The following is a 26,114-nucleotide window of genomic DNA, read 5'->3' as shown; positions in this document are numbered from 1 at the left end:
GAAACTGGCAAAATACAAGGATAAAGAGAAAATTCTGAAAGCAGCTAGGGATAATTGTGCTCTAACATATAAAGGGAGACCGATAAAACTAGTGACAGATCTATCTACTGAAACTTGGCAGGCCAGAAAAGAATGGCAGGAAATCTTCAATGTGATGAACAGAAAAAATATGCAGCCGAGAATCCTTTATCCAGCAAGTCTGTCATTTAGAATAGAAAGAGAGATAAAGGTCTTCCCAAACAAACAAAAACTGAAGGAATTCATCACCACTAAACCAGCCCTACAAGAGATCCTAAGGGGGATCCTGTGAGACAAAGTACCAGAGACATCACTACAAGCATGAAACCTACAGACATCACAATGACTCTAAACCCATATCTTTCTATAATAACACTGAACGTGAATGGACTAAATGCTCCAACCAAAAGACATAGGGTATCAGAATGGATAAAAAAACAAGACCCATCTATTTGCTGTCTACAAGAGACTCATTTTAGACCTGAGGACACCTTCAGACTGAAAGTGAGGGGATGGAGAACTATCTATCATGCTACTGGAAGTCAAAAGAAAGCTGGAGTAGCCATACTTATATCAGACAAACTAGACTTTAAATTAAAGGCTGTAACAAGAGATGAAGAAGGGCATTATATAATAATTACAGGGTCTATCCATCAGGAAGAGCTAACAATTATAAATGTCTATGCGCCGAATACAGGAGCCCCCAAATGTATAAAACAATTACTCACAAACATAAGCAACCTTATTGATAAGAATGTGGTAATTGCAGAGGACTTTAATACTCCACATACAACAATGGATAGATCATCTAGACACAGAATCAATAAAGAAACAAGGGCCCTGAATGATACATTGGATCAGATGGACTTGACAGATATATTTAGAACTCTGCATCCCAAAGCAACAGAATATACTTTCTTCTCAAGTGCTCATGGAACATTCTCCAAGATAAATCACATACTGGGTCACAAAACAGCCCTTCATAAATATACAAGAATTGAGATCATACCATGCATACTTTCAGAACACAGTGCTATGAAGCTTGAAATCAACCACAGGAAAAAGTCTGGAAAACCTCCAAAAGCATGGAGGTTAAAGAACACCCTACTAAAGAATGAGTGGGTCAACCAGGCAATTAGAAAAGAAATTAAAAAATAGATGGAAACAAATGAAAATGAAAATGCAACAATCCAAACGCTTTGGGATGCAGTGAAGGCAGTCCTGAGAGGAAAATACATTGCAATCCAGTCCTATCTCAAGAAACAAGAAAAATCTCAAATACAAAATCTAGCAGCACACCTAAAGGAAATAGAAGCAGAGCAGCAAAGACACCCCAAACCCAGCAGTAGAAGAGAAATAATAAATATCAGAGCAGAAATAAACAATATAGAATCTAAAAAAAACTGTAGAGCAGATTAATGAAACCAAGAGTTGGTTTTTTGAAAAAATAAACAAAATTGATAAACCTCTAGCTAGGCTTCTCAAAAAGAAAAGGGAGATGACCCAAATAGATAAAATCATGCATGAAAATGGAATTATTACAACCAATCCCTCAGAGATACAAACAATTATCAGGGAATACTATGGAGAATTATATGCCAGCAAACTGGACAACGTGGAAGAAATGGACCAATTCCTAAACACCCACATGCTTCCAAAACTCAAACAGGAAGAAATAGAAAGCTTGAACAGACCCATAACCAGCAAAGAAATTGAATCAGTTATCAAAAATCTCCCAACAAATAAAAGTCCAGGACCAGATGGCTTCACAGGAGAATTCTACCAGACATTTAAAGCAGAGATAATACCTATCCTTCTCAAGCTATTCCAAAAAATAGAAAGGGAAGGAAAACTTCCAGACTCATTCTATGAAGCCAGCATTACTTTGATTCCTAAACCAGACAGAGACCCAGTAAAAAAAGAGAACTACAGGCCAATATCCCTGATGAATATGGATGCAAAAATTCTCAATAAGATACTAGCAAATTGAATTCAACAGCATATAAAAAGAATTATTCACCATGATCAAGTGGGATTCATTCCTGGACTGCAGGGCTGTTTCAACATTTGCAGATCAATCAATTTGATACATCACATTAATAAAAGAAAAAATAAGAACCATATGATCCTGTCAATCAAGGCAGAAAAAGCATTTGACAAAATTCAGCATCCTTAATACAAACCTTGAGAAAGTCAGGATAGAAGGAACATACTTAAACATCATGAAAGCCATTTATGAAAAGCCCAAAGCTAATATTATCCTCAATGGGGAAAAACTGAGAGCTTTCTCCCTGAGATCAGGAACGTGAGAGGGATGTCCACTCTCACCGCTGTTGTTTAATATAGTGTTGGAAGTTCTAGCATCAGCAATCAGACAACAAAAGGAAATAAAATTCATCAAAATTGGTAAAGATGAAGTTAAGCTTTCACTTTTTGCAGATGACATGATATTATACATGGAAAATCCAATAGACTCCACCAAAAGTCTGCTAGAACTGATACATGAATTCATCAAAGTTGCAGGATACAAAATCAATGTACAGAAATCAGTTGCAGTTTTATACACTAATAATGAAGCAACAAAAAGACAAAGACAAAAAAAAATCCCATTCACAATTGCACCAAGAAGCATAAAATACCTAGGAATAAACCTACCCAAAATGTAAAAGATCTGTATGCTGAAAACTATAGAAAGCTTATGAAGGAAATTGAAGAAGATATAAAGAAATGGAAAAACATTCCATGCTCATGGATTGGAAGAATAAATATTGTTAAAATGTCAGTACTACCCAAAGCTATCTACACATTCAATGCAATCCCGATCTAAATTGCACTAGCATTCTTCTCGAAGCTAGAACAAGCAATCCTAAAATTTGTATGGAACCACAAAAGGCCCCGAAGAGCCAAAGTAATTTTGAAGAAGAAGACCAAAGCAGGAGGCATCACAATCCCAGACTTTAGCCTCTACTACAAAGCTGTCATCATCAAGACAGCATGGTATTGGCACAAAAACAGACACATAGACCAATGGAATAGAATAGAAACCCCAGAATTAGACCCACAAAAGTATGGCCAACTACTCTTTGACAAAGCAGGAGAGAACATCCAATGGAAAAAACACAGTCTCTTTAACAAATGGTGCTGGGAGAACTGGACAGCAAAAGGATGAAACTAGACCACTTTCTTACACCATTCACAAAAATAAACTCAAAATGGATAAAGGACCTGAATGTGAGACAGGAAACCATCAAAAACTTAGAGGAGAAAGCAGGAAAAGACCTCTCTGACCTCAGCCGTAGCAATCTCTTACTCAACACATCCCCAAAGGCAAGGGAATTAAAAGCAAAAATGAACTATTGGGACCTCATGAAGATAAAAAGCTTCTGCACTGCAAAGGAAACAACCAACAAAACTAAAAGGCAACCAACGGAATGGGAACAGATATTTGCAAATGACATATTGGACAAAGGGCTAGTATCCAAAATCTATAAAGAGCTCACCAAACTCCACACCCAAAAAACAAATAACCCAGTGAAGAAATGGGCAGAAAACATGAATAGACACTTCTCTAAAGATGACATCCAGATGGCTAACAGGCACATGAAAAGATGCTCAACGTCGCTCCTCATCAGGGAAATACGAATCAAAACCACACTCAGATATCACCTCACACCAGTCAGAGTGGCTAAAATGAACAAGTCAGGAGACTATAGATGCTGGCGAGGATGTGGAGAAATGGGAACTCTCTTGCACTGTTGGTGGGAATGCAAACTGGTGCAGCCACTATGGAAAACAGTGTGGAGGTTCCTCAAAAAATTAAAAATAGACCTACCCTATGACCCAGCAATAGCACTGCTAGGAATTTACCCAAGGGATACAGGAAAATGATGCATAGGGGCACTTGTACCCCGATGTTTATAGCAGCACTCTCAACAATAGCCAAATTATGGAAAGAGCCTAAATGTCCATCAACTGATGAATGGATAAAGAAATTATGGTGTATATACACAATAGAATACTATGTGGCAATGAGAAAGAATGAAATACGGCCTTTTGTAGCAACATGGATGGAACTGGAGAGTGTTATGCTAAGTGAAATAAGTCATACAGGGAAAGTCAGATATCATATGTTTTCACTCTTATGTGGATCCTGAGAAACTTAACAGAAGCCCATGGCGGGGGGTGGGGGGGGAAGAAAAAAAAAAGGTTAGAGAGGGAGAGAGCCAAAGCGTAAGAGAGTCTTAAAAACTGAGAACAAACTAAGGGTTGATGGGGGGTGGTAGGGAGAGAAGGGTGGGTGATGGGTATTGAGGAAGGCACCTTTTGGGATGAGCACTGGGTGTTGTATGGAAACCAATTTGACAATAAATTTCATAGTAAAAAAATAAAAATAGACAATTTGTCAAGATGCATACAAAAATATAGATTTGCATAGACCTATACGTGTTAAAGAAATTGAATCAATAATTCATTAATTTCCGACAAAAATCATATGACTTCACTCATATGAGGACTTTAAGAGACAAAACAGACAAACGTAAGGGAAGGGAAACAAAAATAATATAAAAACAGGGAGGGGGACAAAACAGAAGAGACTCATAAATATGGAGAACAAACGGAGGGTTACTGGAGGAGTTGTGGGAGGGGGGATGGGCTAAATGGGTAAGGGGCACTAAGGAATCTACTCCTGAAATCATTGTTGCACTATATGCTAACTAATTTGGATGTAAATTTTAAAAAATAAAAAATAAAATTAAAAAAATAATAATTCACAACTTTCCAAAACAGCAAGCCTCAGGCTCACATGGGTTCACTAGTGAATTGTACCAAATATTTAAGGGAGAAATTACACCAATTCTTTGCAATCTCAAAGGATAGAAGCAGAGGGAATACTTCTTAACTTCGGATCTGTGAAGCTAGCACTACCCAAAACCAAAGACATTACAAGAAAATAAAAACTTGACACCAGTATCGCTTATGAATATAAATGCCAAAGTCCTGAGCAAAATATTAACAAGTCAAATACACAAATGTGTAAAAAGAATTATACATAACAAGCAAGTGTGGTTTATCTCAGGTATGTAAGGCTGCTTCAGCATTAAAAAATCAGTTACTGCAATCTATTATATCAACAGGCTAAAAAATCACATGATCATATCAGCAAATGTAAAAGAAACATTTGAGAAAATCCAACACCCATTCATGATAAAAGACTCAGCAAACTAGGAATATTGGGGAACATTCTCACCTTGGTAAAAAGTTTACAGTCTACAACTAATTTTTTTTAAGTTTATTTTTAAGAGAGAGTGTATGTGCACACATGGGGGAGAGGTGGGGTGGGGGGGAGACACAGAATTGGAAGCAGGCACCAGGCTCTGAGCTGTCAGCACACAGCCCAATGCAGGGCTCAAACTTACTGTGAGATCATGACTTGAGCCATAGTCAGACGCTTAACTGACTGAGCCATTCAGGCGCCCCTACAGCTAATGTTCTTAATGGTGAGAAATTTGGAGCTTTCCCACTAAGTTTGGGTACACTGCAAAGATGTCTCATCTCACCACCCCTTCTCAACATTGTACTGGAACTCATGGCTAATGCAGTAAGGCATTAAAAGGTGTACAGATTGATTCACATTATATACATATATCAAATCACCATGATGTACACTTTAAATATCTTACAGTTTGGGGCATCTGGGTAGCTCAGTTGATTAAGTGTTCAACTCTTAATATCAGCTCAGGTCTTTACCTCAGGGTCATGAATTCAAGCCTTATGTTGGGCCCTGTGATGTTCATGAAGCCTACTAAAAGAAAAAAAATCTTAAAATTTTATGCCAATTATACCTAAATAAGGCTGAAATTTGGTAAAAAAAAATTAAGAAAATGTAATATAGATTAGGAAAGAAGACATAAAACTGTCTTTATTTGCAGATGATATGGTTGTCTATGTAGAAAATATGAAAGAATAAAAAAGAACAAAAAAACTTATGGAACTGGGAGGAGTTAAGATAGCAGAAGAGTACGAGGGCCCTAAGCTTGTCTCATCCCTTGAACACAGCCAAATATATGTCTAATCATTCTGAACACCCAAGAAATCAATCTGAGGACAGAGAGAACAAAACTGCACGTCTACAGGTAGAATCATGGAAGGTAGGAGTTGTGGAGAGTTGATTTGGGGGAGATAAGAACTGAATGTGCTGCAAGTGCTCTGGAGGGGAGGGAGCCCTGCTTCTGGAGACTACCATTAGGTACTATAAGCGGTGGAACACAAAATCTGAAGTTTTAGAAGCCCACCACCACTGGGGTTGTGCCAGTCTTAGGGGAAGGAGGGTGGAGGCCTAGGAGCAGACAGCACGGCCTAAGGATCCCCTGGGTCACATGTGGAGACACAGTTCCCCTGCTTGGAGTACATTTGGGAGTGGCAGTGAGGGCTCTCTAGGGACAGAATAAAGTGTGGCACCAACATGCTGCAGTGTTTCCAGATATAGGAGTGGGGACACCAATTGAGGGCAGTGAGTCGTGGTGCCGGCTTTCTGCTCTGCTTTGCCATAACATCCAAGCTGCTGCATGGTTGTGCAACTGCTTTCCTGGCATGGGATGGCAAATGGCAAAAGTGCAGTGAGACCCACCCCCCAGAGGATCAACACAGGGCTGTGCTGCACAAGTCCCTAAAATTTGGAGTGTAGAAACCCAGCCACACACTTGATCTAAAACAGGTTGGACACAGACAGGGTGAAGGCACGAATCTGATAGAAGCCCAGGACATAAGAGGGGTTGTATGAGGGCTTTCTAAAGAGTGGTGAGTGTGAGCTTTCTGCCGTAGGGATGAGAGAGCAGGGTAAAGTCGTTTTGCCCTTACCCATCAGCACTGACTGACCTGAGTGAGATAAACAGCACTGCCACTGAGTGGAGGCCAGAGCAGCTTGCACCAAACCCCACCTCCCTGTGCCTGGCAGGTGCATCTCTAGAAGGGCAAACCAGCCCAAGAATCAGTACAACAGGCACTTCTTCATGCAGAAGATCAGCACAAACCTCTTGCACTTACTCTTATTATCAGTAAGTCTATCTTACTCTTATTATCAGTAAGTCTACTGATAATAGAGTGCCACAAAGCTTCAGCTTTAGGGGAAATAGGATCTAGCTTCCTTTTTGTATTTACTTTTTAAATTTATATATATTTTTTATTTTTTAATTTTAAAAATGTACATATATTTTTTTACTTTTATTTTTTGGATCTAGCTTCCTTCAACAAGCAGACCAAAGACACCCAGCATCTAGGTTTTTTTTTTTCCTATATGGTAGAATGACAAGATGGAGGAATTTACCCCAAAAGAATAGGAAGTGAACTAACGGTAGCGACTTAATCAATACAGATATAAGATGTTTGAACTAGAATTTTAAAAAGCAATTGCAAGAATACTAGCTGTGCTTGAAAAAAGCATAGAAGACAGTAGAGAATCCCTTACTGCAGAGATAAAAGAACTAAAATCAGGAGTGCCTGTATGGCTCAGTCAGTTGAGTGTCTGATTCTTGATTTTGTCACAGGTTGTAATCAAGATGGTCATGGGATTGAACCCCACATTGGGCTCCATGCTGAGCATAGAGCCTGCTTAAAATTCTCTCTCTCTCCCTCTGCCCCTCTCCCCTGCTCATGCGCTCACTCTCTCTCTAAAATTAGAAAAAAAAATACAACTAAAACCTAGTCAGAATGAAATTGCAAATGCCATAACCAATATGCAAACCTGAGTGGATGTCATAACAACAAGGATGAATGATGTAGAGGAATGAATCAGCAATATAGAAGATAAAATTGTGGAAATTAATGAAGCTAAGAAAAGGGAAAGAAAGGTATTGGATCATGAAGGTAGATTTAGGGAATTCAGTGACTTCTTAAAGTGTAATAACATTCTTATCATAGGAGTCCCAGAAGATGAAGAGAGAGAAAAAGGGACAGAAAGTTTACTTGAGCAAATTATAGCTGAAAACTTCCCCAATCTGGGGAAGGACACCGACACTGAAATCCATGAAGCACAGAAAACTCTCATTAAATTAAAAGCCTGCCATTGCCTAGACATATTATAGTGAAATTCACAAAATAAATACACAAGGAAAGAATCTTAGAAGCAGCAAGAGAAAAGAAGTTCTTAACCTACAAGGGAAGATAGATCATATTTGCAGGAGATCTGTCCACAAAAATTTGGCAGGTCAGAAGGGAATGGCAGGAGATATAAATATATATATATTTTCAATGTGCTGAATGGGAAAAATATGCAGCCAACAATACTTTATCCAGAAAAGCTGTCATTCAGAATGGAAGGAGAGATAAAGAGTTTCCCAGACAAACACAAACTAAAGGAGTTCATGACTACTAAACCAACCCTGCAAGAAATATTAAAGGGGACTCTTTGTGAAAAAAAAGACTAAAAGCAACAAAGACTAGATAGGAACAGAGAACATCACCAGAAATCCAGCTTTACAGGTAATGCAATGGAACTAAATTCATATCTTTCAGTAATCACTCTGAATATAAATGGACTAAATGCTCCAATCAAAAGACATAGGGTATCAGAATGGATTAAAAAAACAAGATCCATCTTTATGGTGGCTACAAGAGACTCATTTTAGAACTAAAGACACCTGCAGATTGAAAGCTGAGGGGAGGGGCACTAGGGTGGCTCAGTCAGTTGAGCGTCTCACTTCAGCCCAGGTCATGATGTCACAGTTCGTGGATTCAAGCCTTATGTCGGGCTCTGTGCTGACAGCTCAGAGCCTGGAGTTTGCTTTGGATTCTGTGTTCCCCTCTCTCTCTCTGACCCTTCCCTGCTTGCACTCTGTCTCTTTTGCTCTCAAAAATAAATAAACATAAAAAATTAATTAAAAAAAAAGTTGAGGGGATCGAGAGCCATTATGCTAATAAACATCAAAAGACAGCTGGAGTAGCCATACTTTTTAAAAATTTTTTAAATGTTTTTATTTATTTTTGAGAGAGAGAGAGGCAAAGCATGAGCAGGGGAGGCACAGAAAGAAAGAGGGAGATACAGATTCTAAAGCAGGCTCCAGGCTCTGAGCTGTCAGCACAGAGCCCAATGCCAGACTTGAACTTGTGAACTGTGAGATCATGACCTGAGCTGAAGTCAGACACTTACCAGACTGAGCCACCCAGGCACCCCTGGAGTAGCCATACTTATATAAGACAAACTAGATTTTAAAGCAAAGACTGTAACAAGAGATGAAGAAGGATATTATATCATAATTAAGGGGTCTATCCATCAAGAAGATCTAACAATTGTAAATATTTATGTTCCCAAATTGGAAGCACCCAAATATATAAGTCAATTAATAACAAACATAAAAAAAGTCATTGACTTTAGCACCACACTTAACCACAATGGACAGATAACCTAAGAGGAAAATCAACAAGGAAACAATGGTTTTGAATAACACCCTGGACCAAATGGACTTAACAGATATATTCAGAGCATTTCATCCTAAAGCAGCAGAATACACATTCTTTTTGAGTGCACATGGAACATTCTCCAGAATAGATTGCATACGGGATCACAGATCAGCCCTCCCAAGTTCAAAAAGATTGAGACCATTCCATACATATTTTCAGAATACAATACTCTGAAACTTGAAGCCAACCACAAGAAGAAAATTTGTAAAGACCACAAATACATGGAGGCTAAAGAACATCCTATTTTAAAGAATGAATGAGTTAACCAGGAAATTAAAGACGAAATTAAAAAGTACACGGAAGCACATGAAAATGCAAACACGGTAGTCCAAAACCTTTGGGCTACAGCAAAGGCAGTCCTAAGGGGGAAGCATATTATAATAGAGGCCTACCTCAAGAAGCAGGAAGTGTCTCAAATATAAAACCTAATCTTACACCTAAAGGAGCTAGAAAAGGAACATCAAATAAAGCCTAAAACCAGCAGAAGAAGGGAAATAGTAGAGGTTAGAGCAGAAATAAACAGTATAGAAACAAACAAACAAAAAAGCCAGTAGAACCAAACAACAAAACTGAGAGCTGAGTCTTAAAAAGAATTAATAAAATTGATAAACCCCTAGCCAGACTCATCAAAAAGAAAAGAGGAAAGACCCAAATAAATAAAATCATGAATGAAAAAGGAGAGATCACAACCAATACCACAGAAATACAAAGAAGCACTTGTTACAAGCATTGTATGTAAGTGATGAATCACTGAATCCTACTGAAACCAGTATTGTACTCTATGTTAACTAACTAGAATTTAAATGAATATTTGAAAAGGAAAAAAAAAACCTCCTGGAACTAACAGGCAATTATAGTAAAGTTCCAGGATATAATGCTAATATACAAAATATGTATAAGATCTGAATGAAGAAAACTTTAAAATTCTGGTAAACAAATCAAAGAAGAACTAAATAAATGGAGAGAAATTTCATGTTCATAGATAGAAATACTCATTATCAAGATGTCAGTTCTACCCAACTTGTTCTATACATTCAGTAAATCCCAGCAAGTCATTTCATAGACGCTGACAAACTGATTTTGAAGTTTATTCAGAAAATTAAGAATAGCCAACACAGTATTGGAGGAGAAGAAAAAAGTTGGAGAACTGATGGCTACCCAACATTTAGACTTACTATATAACTAAAGTAATCAGAGTAGTGTGATATTGGCAAAAGAGTAGACGTTGATGAATGGAACAGAATACGGAGCCCAGAAATAGACCTTTGTATGTATATGTATATGTATATGTATATGTATGTAAATATTTACATGTGTGTATATGTTTGTATATACTTACATATATTTATACACATATACATTTATAGTCAACTTAAAAAAAATTTTAAGTTTTTTTAATGTTTGTTTATTTTCGAGAGAGAGAGAGAGACAGAATGCGAGTGGGTGAGGGGCAGAGAGAGAGAAGACACAGAATCTGAAGTAGGTGCCAGGCTCTGAGCTGTCAGTACAGAGCCCAATGCAGGGATCAAACTCCAGAACCTCAAAATCATGACCTGAGCCAAAGTCAAACAGACACTTAGCTGACTGAGCCACCCAGGTGCCTCTGTAGTCAACTGTTTTTTGACAAAGTAACAAAGGCAACACGATGGACACAGTCACTGCAACAAATGGTGCTGGACCAACTGGATATCGACATGCCCCCCTCCCACCGCCCCCACGAAAAAAAAAATGAAACTAAGTAGACTTTACACCCTTCATCAAAATTAGCTCAAAATGGATCATAGGCCTAGTATAAAATGCAAGACTATGCAACTACACAAGCTAAAACAGGAGAAAACTTAGAGACCTTGGATATGGTTATGCCTTTTTCAAAAAAAGATTTTATTTTTCAGTAATCTCTACACCCATTGTGGGGCTCGAACTTAGCAACCCAGAGATCAAGTTGCATGCTCTCCCTGTTGAGCCCACCAGGAACCCCTGGTTATGCCTTTTTATTTTTGTTTTTTAATTTTTTTTTTTTTACATTTATTTATTTTTGAGAAACAAGAGTGAGACAAAGCATGAGCGGGGGAGGGGCAGAGAGAGGAGACACAGAATCTGAAGCAGGCTCCAGGCTCTGAGCAAGAGGTCAGCACAGAGCCTGATGTGGAGCTCGAACCCACAAACTGTGAGATCATGACCTGAGCTGAAGTCGGATGCTCAACTGACTGAGCTACCCAGGCGCCCCTGGTTATACCTTTTTATTTTTTTTTTCAACGTTTTTTTTTTTAATTTATTTTTGGGACAGAGAGAGACAGAGCATGAACGGGGGAGGGGCAGAGAGAGAGGGAGACACAGAATCGGAAACAGGCTCCAGGCTCCGAGCCATCAGCCCAGAGCCTGACGCGGGGCTCGAACTCACGGACCACGAGATCGTGACCTGGCTGAAGTCGGAAGCTTAACCGACTGCGCCACCCAGGCGCCCCGGTTATACCTTTTTAAATAAAACACCAAGAACGTGGTCCATGAAAGAAATAATTGTAAGATGGACTTCATTAAAATAAAAAACCTTTGCTCTGTGAAAGACAGTCGAGATAGTGAGAAGTCAAGCCACAGAGTGAGAGAAAATATTTGCCAAAGACACATCTGATAAAAAACTGTTATCCAAGATATATAAAGAACACCTAAAACTCAGCAATAAGAAAAAACCTAATTTTAAAATGAACCAAGGGCCTTAACAGACACTTCACCACAGAAGATGTACAGATGGCACATAAGCATATTAAAAGATGTTCCACATCATATGTCATCAGGGAACTGCAAATTAAAACAGTGAAGTACCACTGTGTACCTATTAGAATAGCCCCAATCCGGAACACTGACAATACCAAATGCTGATGAGGAAGTAGAACTCTCATATAATGCTGGTGAGGATATGGTATACCCACATTTGAAGATAGTTTCTTACAAATGAAAATGTTTTTTTACAGAATGAAATATACTCTCACCACAATATCCAGCAGTTGCATTACTTGGTATTTACCCAAAGGAGTTGAAAACTTTTGTCCCTTGAAAAACCTGAACATGAATGTTTAAAGCAGCTTTATTCTTGGAAGAAACTAAGATGCCCTTTAGTAGGTGAATGGGTAAATAAACTGTGGCACATCCAGGCGATTGAATATTATTCAGAGCTAAAAAATAAATGAGCTTCAAGTGATGAAAAGACATGGAAGAAACTTAAGTGCATATTGTTAAGTGAAAGCCACCATTCTGAAAAGGCTATGTCCAAGTATATGACATTTTGGAAAAGGCAATACTGGAGTCAACAAAAGGATTGATGGTTGCCAGGAGTAGGATTGGGAAGAGATGAATAGGCATACCACAGAGGATTTGTAGGAAGTGGAAATACTCTGTATAATGTTATAATGCTAAATATAAGTTACTATGCTTTTGTCCAAACATAGAATTTACATAGCAAGAATGAAATCTAAGGTGGACTTTGAGTAATAGTAAGGGGTCAATGTAGGTTCATCGCTGGTTTTAAAAAATAAATGTATATATATATATATATATATATATATATGTATATATATATATATGTATATGTATTTGTATGTATTTGTGTGTGTGTGTATATACCCACACACACATATATACGTACATGTATGTATGCCATTTTGGTATCTGATGTTGATAATGGGGGAAGGCTATACATGTGTGGTGACAGGATACATATGAGAAATGTTTGTCCTTTTCTCTCAGTTTAAATCCTGAAACCAACTTAAAACATAAGGTCTTTTTTTTTAAATTCAGGAATATATTAGAATAACTTTCATCAATCCTTAAAAAATTATTAGAGAAAAAATTGAAAAAAAACCATTCTATGTATCTGTAAGTGAATACATTCTCTTAATATTTGCTCTCTAAGATGTGTACATAAATTTTATTTTATAATAGATGTGTCTTTTTCATGGTGGCTGATGACTATGACATTAATCACATTTAGATTTAATTTATAGAATACTTTATTTTTGGTTTTTCTTTTTTTTTTTAATACTTCATAATGTTCTTTTGGATTACCATTGATTAGAAATGTTTTAATTCTGTAGATTTTACTAAAAACTAAGCATGGCTCTATTTAGCACATCAAAATGAAGTTTTGTAGTAATTTTTTTAATTTTTATTTTAGAGAGCTAGGGTGAACAAGTGGGGGTGAGGGGCAAAGGGAGAGAAAATCCTAAGCAGGCTTCACGATCAGCGCCGAGCCCGATGCAGGTGTCAATCCCACGACCATGGGATCACGACCTGAGCCAAAATCAGGAGTCAAACACTCAACCAACCAAGCCAGCCAGGCACCCCTGTAGTATTTTTCTTTAATCAAACTTTGTTTGCCAGTTAAATTTGCCCTAACATTTTTCATGATTAAATCGTGTTTAACCATGAAATCTATGTAACACATAGAATATATATAGGTAATAAAAATTCTACTTGAAAATCGTTTTTTTTAAGAAATATTAGACTGTAACACTTTATGAGATTGAGAAACTTTTCATCCTGTCCATTAGTGTTATGCATTGAAATAAACATGTTTCCCCACCCCTCGCCCCAAATTCATATATTGAAACCCTAATCCCCAAGGTGATGATATTAGTGGTGGGAACCATGGGAAATAAACAGGTTTAGTCTGTGTTATTATGGTGGGACCCTCATAATTGGATTAGTACCCTTGTAAGAAGAAGGAGTGAGCCATGTGAATACACAATGATAAGACAGCAGTCTATAAACCAGGAAGTGGAGCCTCACCAGTTACCTTGATCTTGGACTTTCTAGCCTCCAGAACTGAGAGATATATGTTGTCTGTGATATTGTTATAGCAGCCCAGGTAACTAAATAAGATGTTATAAAATAAGTGGTAATAAGTACTAGTAATAGAAAATAAATAGTATAAAAAATTAGAAGTGGTATTTATAATTCGTAGAATTTACTCTTTTATAATTGCTTTGCGAATTCATGCCTGATATTAGGAAAGTAGTATCTTTGAATTGCCAGACTTTATTATTTATTATTTTTTTTAAATTTTAATTCCAGTATATATAACATACAGTGTTACATTAGTTTCATGTTACAGTAGAGTGATTTAACAATCCTATATGTTACTCAGTGCTCATAATAATAAATGTACTCTTGGGGCGCCTGGGTGGCGCAGTCGGTTAAGCGTCCGACTTCAGCCAGGTCACGATCTCGCGGTCTGTGAGTTCGAGCCCCGCGTCAGGCTCTGGGCTGATGGCTCGGAGCCTGGAGCCTGTTTCTGATTCTGTGTCTCCCTCTCTCTCTGCCCCTCCCCCGTTCATGCTCTGTCTCTCTCTGTCCCAAAAATAAAAATAAAAAAAACGTTGAAAAAAAAATTAAAAAAAAAAAAAAATAATAAATGTACTCTTAATCCCCTTCACCTATTTCACTCATCCTCGAACCCAGCTACCTTCTGGTAACCATCAGTTTGTTCTCTATAGTTAAGAGCATTTTTTGCTTTGTTTCTTTTTGTTGTTGTTGTTGCTCATTTGTTTTGTTCTTTCAAGTCCACATATGAGTGAAATCATGTGGTATTTATCTTTCTCTAACTGACTTTATTTTGCATTATACTCTATAGCTCCGTCCATGTTGTTGCAAACAGACTTTATTATTTAAATGATTAGTGTTTATGGTAGAAATTGTCATCTACAAATAAATTGTTGAGTTTAGTAGCAAATAAGATAAAATAAAATTATTCAAATATTTATATTCTACATGTTTGAATAGCAACTCATTGAGTTAGTTATGTTATCTTTCAATAATTTAAAAGGAAGAAATTGACATTTAAAATTTTTATAGATTGAAGAAGTATTTTAAATAGACTTGAAATATTTTCTATTTAAAAAGTCTTTTAATTGTTAAAAAATTAAAAATGGGAAGTAATCAAAATGTGACCACTTTCACATTTTCTCTTGAAATATATAAGCTGTCAATACTATCTCTCATTGGTAGTATAAATCACTAAACAAGTTATCCTAATAAAATTTTGAAAGTGTTTAAAACAGGAAACTGGTTTTTTTTAAACAGTCTTTTAAAAAAGTCTTTTAAATAGAACTGAAGATACAGTTCATACTCTAAATTTCTTCTAAAAAGCCATTATTATGGATTGATTTTTTTTTTTTTTTTCAGACACACTATTGCTTCTTTTCCTTTCTTCTTGGGAGAACTGTACAGTATTTTCACTTTATTTCTTTCTTTGTTTGTTTATTAAAATAGAGTTAGGGGCACCTGGGTGGCTCAGTCGGTTGAGCGAGCGACTTCAGCTCAGGTCATGATCTCATGGTTTGTGAGTTCGAGCCCCGCGTCGGGCTCTGTACTGACAGCTCGGAGCCTGGAGTCTGCTTCAGATTCTGTGTCTGCCGCTCTCTGACCCTCCTCCGTTCATGCTCTGTCTCTCTCTGTCTCAGAAATAAATAAACATTAAAAAAATTAAAAAAAAAATAAAGTAGAGTTGGCATACAATGTTGCATTAGTTTCAGGTGTACAACATAGTGATTTGGAAAACTCTATACATTATTCTATGCTTACCACAAATGTAGCTACTGGCACTATATGATGCTATTATATAGTTAATACCATTAACTATATTCTCTTTCATCCCTGTGACTTAATTCATTCTATAACTGGAAGCATGTACCTTCCGCTCCTTGTTTTTAAATACAAAAGACAGACTTTTCAAAAATATATGAATAAAACTTTCTATATGTCCTTCAAATTTTCATAGATGTTAAAATATGAGAAAGAAAGATAGTATTAATGTCAAATTTTCAAAGCTTTTTAAAAGAACATTTATCTAAAAGGTGAATAGCCAACTCTTCTAGGATTGCTTATATTTGTGACTTATTTAAAATAAATTCATTATTTTGAGGCAGTTGGTAAGACAGAATTTGAAAACTTTACGCTCATATTCGGTGTTGTAGTTTCATAATTTATCATAGACATTCAGTATGCTTTTCATTAATATTTTAAAAGTATCTTAAAATAGTTTCCTGTTTTATTTTATTATTTTTTTAGTTTCCTGTTTTAAACACTTTCAAAATTTTATTAGGATAACTTGATTCATTTATTTATACTAGCGATGAGAAATAGTATTGACAGTTTATATATTTCAGAGTCAAGAGAAAATGTGAAGGTGGTAACATTTTCATTACTTCCCATTTTTAATTTTTTAACAATTTCTAAGGATTCTTACATGTTTGACTTTTTCTACCAGTAAGGCATTTGTATTGTAATGCCATATGAGTAAAAGTCCCAGGACTATGGACTCCTATAGTGGAGATAAGTAGCTAAGATCAATACATAGGTTGGAGGAATTCTAAATTCATACGATGCAATGTAATACAGGATGAATAAAATCCATTGGAGTATTTGTGGATGTGGTATTACAACTGGACCCCGCCATAGGGATAGGATTCAAATAGAAGTGAGGGGTGCCTGGGTGGATCAGTTGGTTAAGCATCCAACTCTTGATTCCAGCTCTGGTTATGATTCTATGGTTCCTGAGGTCAAGCACCAAGTTGCTGGAGATTCTGTCTCCCATCTCTGCCCTTCCCCAACTCACACTTTCTTCTCTCAAAATAAATAAATAAACTTCAAAAAAATATGTAATTGAGGGGGACCTGGGTGGCTCAGTAGGTTAAGCATCCAACTTCAGCTCAGGTCATGATCTCGCGGTTCATGAGTTTGAGCCCCTCATTGGGCTCTGTGCTGACAGCTCAGAGCCTAGAGCCTGCTTTGGATTCTGTGTCTCATCTCTCTGCCCCTCTCCTACTTGCTTTCTCTCTCTCTCTGTCTCTCTCAGAAATAAATAAACAAAAAATTTAAAAAATACATGTAAGTGAGAAGCTATATTTGGGGTGACTGAATAATCAAAGCACAGAGACAAAATATTAGATTTTCATCCACTGGCATTTATTCTAAGTTCCATGAAGAATGAGAATTCAGTGTTTTTTTTCTAATCATGGCTTTTTAATAGTGTTAATGTGCCTGGGCCAACTTAAATATTTTTTTTTTTAATTTTTTTTAATGTTTATTTATTTTTGAGACAGAGAGAGACAGAGCATGAACAGGGGAGGGTCAGAGAGAGGGAGACACAGAATCTGAAACAGGCTCCAGGCTCTGAGCGGTCAGCACAGAGCCCGACGCGGGGCTCGAACTCACGGACCGCGAGATCATGACCTGAGCCAAAGTCGGCCGCTTAACCGACTGAGCCACCCAGGTGCCCCTTAAATATTGATTTAATCTATAAGATCCAGCAATGTCCTTTGGAATGGCATGCTCCAAGGGATACTTGTTCTTCAGCTGTGTGTCATTGTCCCTTCTGAGGCTACTGGGTATGTCTAACTCCATCCTGTATTCCTTGCTCTGTCACCACATGCTATTTCTAATATCTGAGATAACTAGAGACCATATTTGCAAACCTGGGCACTCAGTAAATGTTTTTGTTTTTTTTTTTTTATTTTAGAGAGAGAGAGAAAGAGCTCAAGCAGGGGAGGAGGGAAGAGGGAGAGAGAAAGGAAGAATCTCAAGCAGACTCCACACTCAGCACAGAGGCAGACTCATTTAAATGTTAAACAAAGGAGCAAACAAGGAAGTTTTGGGATTTTGTTTTTTGTAAGTTGCTTAAAATAGTTAAGTGGTAATTATATGATAGTAGTGTATATTCACTAAATATGTTTTGGACAGGTAGAGTAAATATTGTTGCTGAGAAATCTTCAGTTTAAGACACTATTTAATTGTGTAAGACATGATTATACTCATTAGAAATATAAAAATTGTTAGTACTTTTGGATACTATTATATGAATAGAAAACTTTTATTGAAAAAATTTTTTTAATTTTATTTTTGAGAACGAGAGAGACAGATCATGAACAGTGGAAGGGCAGAGAGAGAGGAAGACACAATCTGAAGCAGGCTCCAGGCTCTGAGCTGTCAGCACAGAGCCCGACACAGGGTTAGAACCCAAGAACTGTGTGATCATGACCTAAGCTGAAGTTGGATGCTCAACTGACTTAGCCATGCAGGCACTCCTGAATAGAAAAATTTTGATTCCAAGAGCTATTAAGAAAGAAAACATTGATTCAGGGCAATATTAAAAGTCAACTGACTGTTATATGGAAATATGGTGGAAAGGACTAATTTTATTTTTATTTATTTATTTATTTATTTTTAAATGTTTGTTTATTTTTGAGAGAGGGAGAGACAGAGTGCAAGTAGGGGAGGAGCAGAGAGGGAAACACAGAATCTGGAGCAGGCTCCAGGCTCTGAGCTGTAAGCACAGAGCCCGACGTGGGGTTCAAACCCACAAACCGTGAGATCATGACCTGAGCTGAAGTCGGATGCTTAACTGACTGAGCCACCCAGGCGCCCAGACTAATTATTTTTATTACGTGAAGTAGCAGTAGCTCCTATTAAAATATTTATTTATTTATTTATTTATTTATTTATTTATTTATTTATATTTTAGAGAGAGAATGCCCACATCAGCAGGGGAGGGGACAGAGGTGGGGAGAAAGAGAGAATCTTAAGCAGACCTCACGCTCAGTGTGGAGCCTGACATAGGGCTTGATCCCAGCACCCTGGGATCATGACCCAAGCTGAAATCAAGAGTGAGACACTCAACTGATAGAGCCACCCAGGTCCCCATAAAATATTTTTATGTTAAAAAGAAAAAGACTTTATAATAGTATGCCACGTATAGTATTTGATAAAAGGGCTAAACGTTCTTATATGTATGGTACAGCAATACCTGTTAGTAAAATGATTTTACCAGAAAGAATGAAATCTTTCAATTTGTAACAACATGGATGGAGCTACAGTGTATTATGCTAAGTGAAATAAGTCAGTCAGAGAAAGACAAATACCATATGATTTCCCTCATATGTGGAATTTAAGAAACAAAACAGATGAACATATGGGAAGGGAAAAAAGGAGAAAAGAACGAGGGAAACAAACATAAAAGACTCTTAAAAATAGAGAACAAACTGAGAGTTGATGGAGGGGATGGTAGGGGATGGGCTAGATGGGTGATGGCGTTTAAGGAGGGCACTCGTTAGGATGAGCACTGGATGTTGTATGTAAGTGACGAATCCCTGAATTCTACTCCTGAAACCAATATTTCACTGAATGTTAACTAACTGGAATTTAAATAAAAATTTGAAAATAAAACAAGAAAGAAAAAAAAAGTAAAATCGTTTTATATTGAGGGGAATAGTAGGTTTTTGGGAGATATACTTAGTTTCCCAAGATACCGCAATGAGTGTTCTGGCAATGGTGGTTAGTGGAGTAATGTGTACTAGCCAAACTGATAATTATTGGTAATTTGCATTGACTCTTTTTCATTTGAATATTTAAAAGGATTTTGGAAACACTAATTAAACCTTTCACAACCTCTCATAATAGATATTATCAAATAATTACGTATTTCATATGAAAAAAACAACAGTTGAGAGAAGCAAAGTTATTTACCTAAGATCACATATTGTTTAACTGATAGAACCTGAATAGTTTCAAATTCCCAGTAATCAGTTCTAACTCCTATGTAAAGTAAAATTAGTATAATAACACCTAAGTAATGCTATTGCAGCTCCAAGAATAAAAATAGTAAGTCACAGTAATTTAAAGAAACCTCTTTACTGGGGCACCTGGGTGGCTCAGTCAGTTAAGCATCCGACTTTTGGTTTCAGCTTAGGTCATGATCCATGGTTCCATGAGATCAAGCCCTGCGATGGGCCTATGCTGACAGCGTAGAGCCTGCTTGGGATTCTCTCTCTGCCACTCCCCCACTCATTCTTTGTCTTTCAAAATAAATAAATAAACTTAAAAAAAAATTCTTTACTAAAACGAAGTATCTTTTACTAAAACTAATTCCAGGTTAATTTCTATTAAGTATAGGTAAACATTCTTTAAGATATAAGGAGACAGTAATTTCATTTGATATTTTTAATATCGTGTTCATTAGGTTTTTCATGTGGGCTGTATTCTGGTAAGCAAAGCTCAAGAAAAGCCAAAAGTAGTATGAACTGTGAATCAAATGCTCTCTTATATAGACATTATGATAAACCTGTAATTTATTAAACCTGACTATTTAAGGAAAAATAATTTTCTAGTAGAAAAAGAACCTTAAAAGAATTTCCTTCTGTATGTAAGACTGTTGTTTTATTTTGCATTTAGTTAACAAGTTTTTTCTTCTACAGTTGTCATTACTGATTAAATGCCACATAGTTTATGAATTATTTTAATGCCATGGTAGGAGTACAGTATCTATAGTAATTACCTTTATACTATATTGACCATTGAGTCAGTGAAGATTAGTCAGTTGCAATATTGCTCTGGAGCAGTATTACCGTTGCAATACTAGAGTAAACATACCTCAGACCATTAAGAGCCTGACAGTTCTTCATCCAGGAAAAACAAACAAAATATTCACAAAAATATTAAAAGATAGACTGGATAACTGAAGTAACCACAAATGCATGAATCTGAATCTCCCTACACATCCTCCAAAAAACAATAAAGAACAAATAAAACTATACATAATCCCATGTTTTAACATAACTAGAACAAAGAGAGTATTCAAACTTCAGATTATCTGTAATAGAAAAATGAATATCAAATTATAATAAGCCATCATTCATGCCCCTGTGGAAGCCACCACAGCAAGGGTGGTCTGGGAAAAATTGCACAGAACAAGAAAGGAGCTAGTGACATGCTTACGATTGATTAAAATCACTTTCAGGAAAGGAAGTTCTTCCCTAAATACTGAAGTTTTGAGAAAAAAAGCTTACTTATAAATCAGAGCACACTACAGGAAAGGGACTTACATGTTTGTAAAGGACACACAGAAGCAATTTTGGAAAGGCATATCTTTTGGGGAAGAAAGGTAAAAAATGATGGGAAATTGCCCTTTGGAAACTAAATAGTTAAAAGGAAAAAAAAAAGCAGGAGAGGAAAATTTAGGATCCTGCAAGACAGAAGAATATTTTTAAAAACAGAAGGGCAAATCCCTTCATATTGCCCTGCCCCCAGATCCAATCAGTAAAGAAATCATTCTTTACTAAAAGCAGAGGATATTCTATCCTATGTAAGATACAGGAATCTTATAAACTGCCCCAGTCATTCCTGTTCACAGAAATGCAGAAGTGACAGGAACTTGAGCTACATAAAACTAATTTCTAAAAGGAAAGAGAAAATGAGGATAAAAAGTTCTGTTTCAGTTGATGAAAATGGCTATTACCCCTCACTCCCCCACCAAAAATAAACGGCCTAAAGATAGACATAGTTCCATGGAATAGAACTGAACGTACAAGAATAAACGTCTTTATGGTCAGCTTATTTTCACCAAGGATGCCAAGAAAACTCAATGGGGAAAGAAAAGTATGTTCAACAAATGGTGCTGGGACAAATGGATATCAACATGTAAGGAGATAGAGAATAGATTTAGTGGTTGCCAGGGACTGAGGAAAGCAGAAATTGGGAGTTACAGATAATGGGTACAGGGTTATGTGATGAAAATGTTTTGGAAGTAGACGGTGGTGATGGTTGCATAAATGTGAATTGAGTATTTTATGTAATAGTTTGCTAGGATTGCCATCACAAATACCACAGACTGGGTGACTTAAACAATGCAGTTTATTTTTAACAGTTCTGAAGGCTAGAGGTCTGAGATGAAGGTGTCAGCATGGTCGATCTTATTCTGAGGCCTCTCTTTGGCTCACAGATGGCTGTGTTCTCACTGTGTCCTTACATGATCACCTTATGGTCTGTGTGTTATCTGTGTCGAATCTCCTCTTCAGATGAGGACCATTCATAGTGAATTAGGGCCCATCCATATCTCCTCCTTCTACCTTAATTACTTCTTTAAAGGTCCTGTCTCCAAATATAGTCACATTCTGAGGTACTAGATGAATTCAACATATGAATTTGGGATAGGAGGGTACACTTTATCACATATCAGTGTAAAAAGGTAAATTTTATGATATGGGAATTATAGCTCAATTAAAAAAATATTATAAGAACCTCCTTTGCAAACCTCTTTTTAAATACAATTGAAAATCTAGTTGATAAAGGTAATTTCCAAGGTAAATATGGTTTTTTGAAACTGTTGGGGCACCTGGGTGGCTCAGTTGGTTAAGTGTCTGACTCTTGATTTCAGCTCAAGTCATGATCTCACACTTTGTGAGATCAAGCCCTGCATTGGGCTCTGCACTAACAACGCAGAGCCTGCTTGGGACTGTCTCTCTCCCTCTCTCTCTGTTCCCCACCCCCACCCCAGTAAATAAATAAATAAATATTTAAAAAAAAAACAACACCTGACACATTTGACATTTGAGATACTCTAATTTCTGTAGAAGACATAGAAGATAAAAAAGAAAGAGAAAGATAAGAGAAAGATAAAAAAAGACCTACTTTTTAAAAAAGCAGCAGGCCCATATAGTTCCACAAGGATATTTTATGAAATATCTAAACACCAAATAGTCTTAGTGCTCTATAAATTATTCCAGACCATTGAAAGTGAATAATACCAATTCTTAAAGATAGTGCAAAAAAGAAATTATAGACTGATATCGACTATAAATAGATAAAATATTACTTAAATTCCTGTACATTAAGAAAATAATATATCATGACAATGTGGGATTTATTCTGGGAACACAAGGTTGGCTAAATATTAGGAAACCCATTAATAGAATATGCCATATTGTGTGCATATATTTATATTTATTTTATTTATTTATTTATTTATTTATTTATTTATTTATTTATTTATTTTTGAGAGAGAACGTGAGCCAGGAAGGGTAGAGAGAAAGGGGACAGACAGGCCCAAGCTGCCCGCATCAAGCCTGATGTGGGGCTCAAACTCACATGAAATCATGGCCTGCGCCAAAGTTGGATGCTCAACTTACTGAGCCACTCAGGTGCCCCTGCCATGTTGTACATAACAAAACAAATCATATATAGACACTTAAATGACCTTCAAAAATAAACACCTAGTAAAAACACTCAACAAAGAGGAATCAATGAATATTTTCTTAACATCTTCTTAATGGGCAACACTAAGGGCATTTTCACTACTAACATTAGGAACAAGGCAAGGATATCCAGTAACACTATTAAACATTTTACTGGAGATATTAGGCAATGCAATTAAACCAGAGCAATCAGTAGAGTCATAACAGTTAGAAAATAAGGCAACAGTCTCTATTTGCAGTTAAGGTAGTATACCTAGAAAAGCCTAGAGCAGGGATCAGTAAAGGAACCCAGTAACCAAATCTAGTGATATCATTTTGTTTGTGTATTGTGTGTAGCTACTTTTCCTTCCACTGGCCTGGTTGGAGAGTTGTGGTAAAAATGGTCTGGCCCAACAAAGCTGAAAACATTTTAACGTCTTACAGAAAGATTGTGTACTCCTGACCTAGAGAATCATTAAAACTAACTCAGACAAAATAATTCAGTAACCACTAAGCTATAAAATTAGGATTCAGTATAATTCAATAGAACCTAAAATCCTTTACATATACAACCACTTATCAGTTAGCAGATATAATGTTAGGGAAAACCCCAATTTAACACCAACAAAGAAGATAAAATACTTAGGAATAAATATAACAAGAATTATACAAAAGCAATTTGAATAAATCTTTAATATACTTCTTAAAGATACACAACTAGATTTGAACCAATGAAAAGATAGTTCTCCTTAATTTATAATTTTAATATAATCTTAATGAAAATGCCATCATGCTCTTTTATAGAGCTAGATGAGTTGATATGGAAGTCATCTATGTAAACATAGCTGGGAAATGTTTCAAGTACTTAGCATTTATGGATCCTACAACTAATACATAAAGAGTTGACAAAGGAGGGTGGTTTTACAGTGTCAAAATACCTCCCCACAAGACCCTTACTAATCACTGAAGGAAAAAAATTGCAACTTTACAGTAGAGGCACCATATTTACCAAGTTGTCAACATTGTTAGTAATGGGACAAATAGACATAATATATCCTGATAGTATGTACTGAGAAGAGCATAATATCACTTCTGTAGTATTACAAAATATGTAACATGTCCCACAATTCTATGATCAATTAATCATTAACAATGGAGGAAAGAATATGCAATGGGAAAGAGATAGTCTCTTCAATAAATGGTGTTGGAAAAACTGGACAGCTACATGCAAAAGAATGAAAATGGACCACTTTCTCACACCATACACAAAAATAAACTCAAAATGGATTAAGGACCTAAATTTAAGACTTGAAGTCATAAAAATCTTGAAAGAGAACACAAGTAGTAATTTCTCTGACATCATCCATAGCAACATATTTCTAGATGTGTCTCCTCAGGCAAGGGACACAAAAGCAAAACCAAACTGTTGGACTACATCAAAGTAAAAAGCTTCTGCACAGTGAAGGGAATAATCAACAAAACTAAGAGGCAACCTACAGAATGGGAGAAGACATTTGCAAATGACATATCTGATAAAAGGTTAGTAGTAAATGAAATATCTTATAAAAGGTTAGTATGCAAAATATATAAAGAATTGATACAACTCAACACCCAAAACACACAAAAAATCCAATTAGAAAATGGGCAGAAGACATGAGACATTTCTCTTCATGACAATTTGACAAACCGATTGTCAACAAACACATGAAAAGATGCTCAACATCACTCATCATCAGGGAAAAACAAAACTACAATGAGATACCACTACCCATTTGTCAGAATGGCTAAAATTTACAGCATAGAAATAAGAGGTCTTGGAGAGGATGTGGAGAAAGGGGAACCCTCTTACACTGTTGGTGGGAATGCAGACTGGTGCAACCACTGTGGAAAACAGTATGGAGGTTTCTCAAAAAGTTAAAAATAGAACTACCCTATGATCCAGTAATTGTACTACTAGGTATTTACCCAGAGAATACAAAACTACTAATTCGAAGGAATACAAGCACTGCAGTGTTTATAAAGCAGCATAATCTACAGTAGCCAAATTATGAAAAGAGCCCAAATGTCCATCAAGTGCTGAATGGATAGAGAAGTGGTGTATATATATAAAAAGGAATATTATTACAGCTATAAACAATAATAAAATCTTGCCATTTGCAATGACATGGATGGAGCTAGAGAATATTATCCTAAGCAAAATAACTCAGAGAAAGACAAATAACATATGATTTCACTCGTGTAGAATTTAAGAAACAAAACAAATGATCATAGGGGAAAAAAGAGAAAGGCAAACCAAGAAATAAACTCTTAACTGTAGAGAACAAACTGATGGTTACGTGGGGGGGGGGGGGCGTCTGGAGGGATGGGTTAAATAGGTGATGGGGGCTAAGAAGTGCACTTGCTGTATTGGGGCACCTGGGTGGCTCAGTCAGTTGGGTGGCCACCTTCAGCTCAGGTCATGATCTCACAGTTGGTGGGTTCAGGCTCCGCGTCGGGCTCTGTGCTGACAGCTCAGAGCCTGGAGCCTGCTTAGGATTCTGTGTCCCCTCCTCTCTCTCTGCCCCTCCCCCACTTGTGCTCTGTCTAGCTCACTCAAAATAAAATGTTAGAAAAAAAGTGCACTTGTTAAGATGAGCACTGGGT

General features: G+C 36.7%; 1 protein-coding gene across 1 annotated transcript in view; it reads left to right on the top strand.

The window, feature by feature from the left end:
* Nucleotides 1–26,114, top strand: part of BAZ2B (bromodomain adjacent to zinc finger domain 2B) — a 433,092-nt gene that overhangs the window by 12,790 nt on the left and 394,188 nt on the right. The gene's annotated exons all lie outside the window — the stretch shown is intronic.

The sequence above is a fragment of the Panthera tigris genome, chromosome C1 (genome assembly GCF_018350195.1).
Source record: "Panthera tigris isolate Pti1 chromosome C1, P.tigris_Pti1_mat1.1, whole genome shotgun sequence".
In the NCBI taxonomy this organism is placed as follows: domain Eukaryota; kingdom Metazoa; phylum Chordata; class Mammalia; order Carnivora; family Felidae; genus Panthera; species Panthera tigris.
Note: the sequence above shows the minus strand (reverse complement) of the source record. Positions and strands in the feature narration are given on the sequence as shown.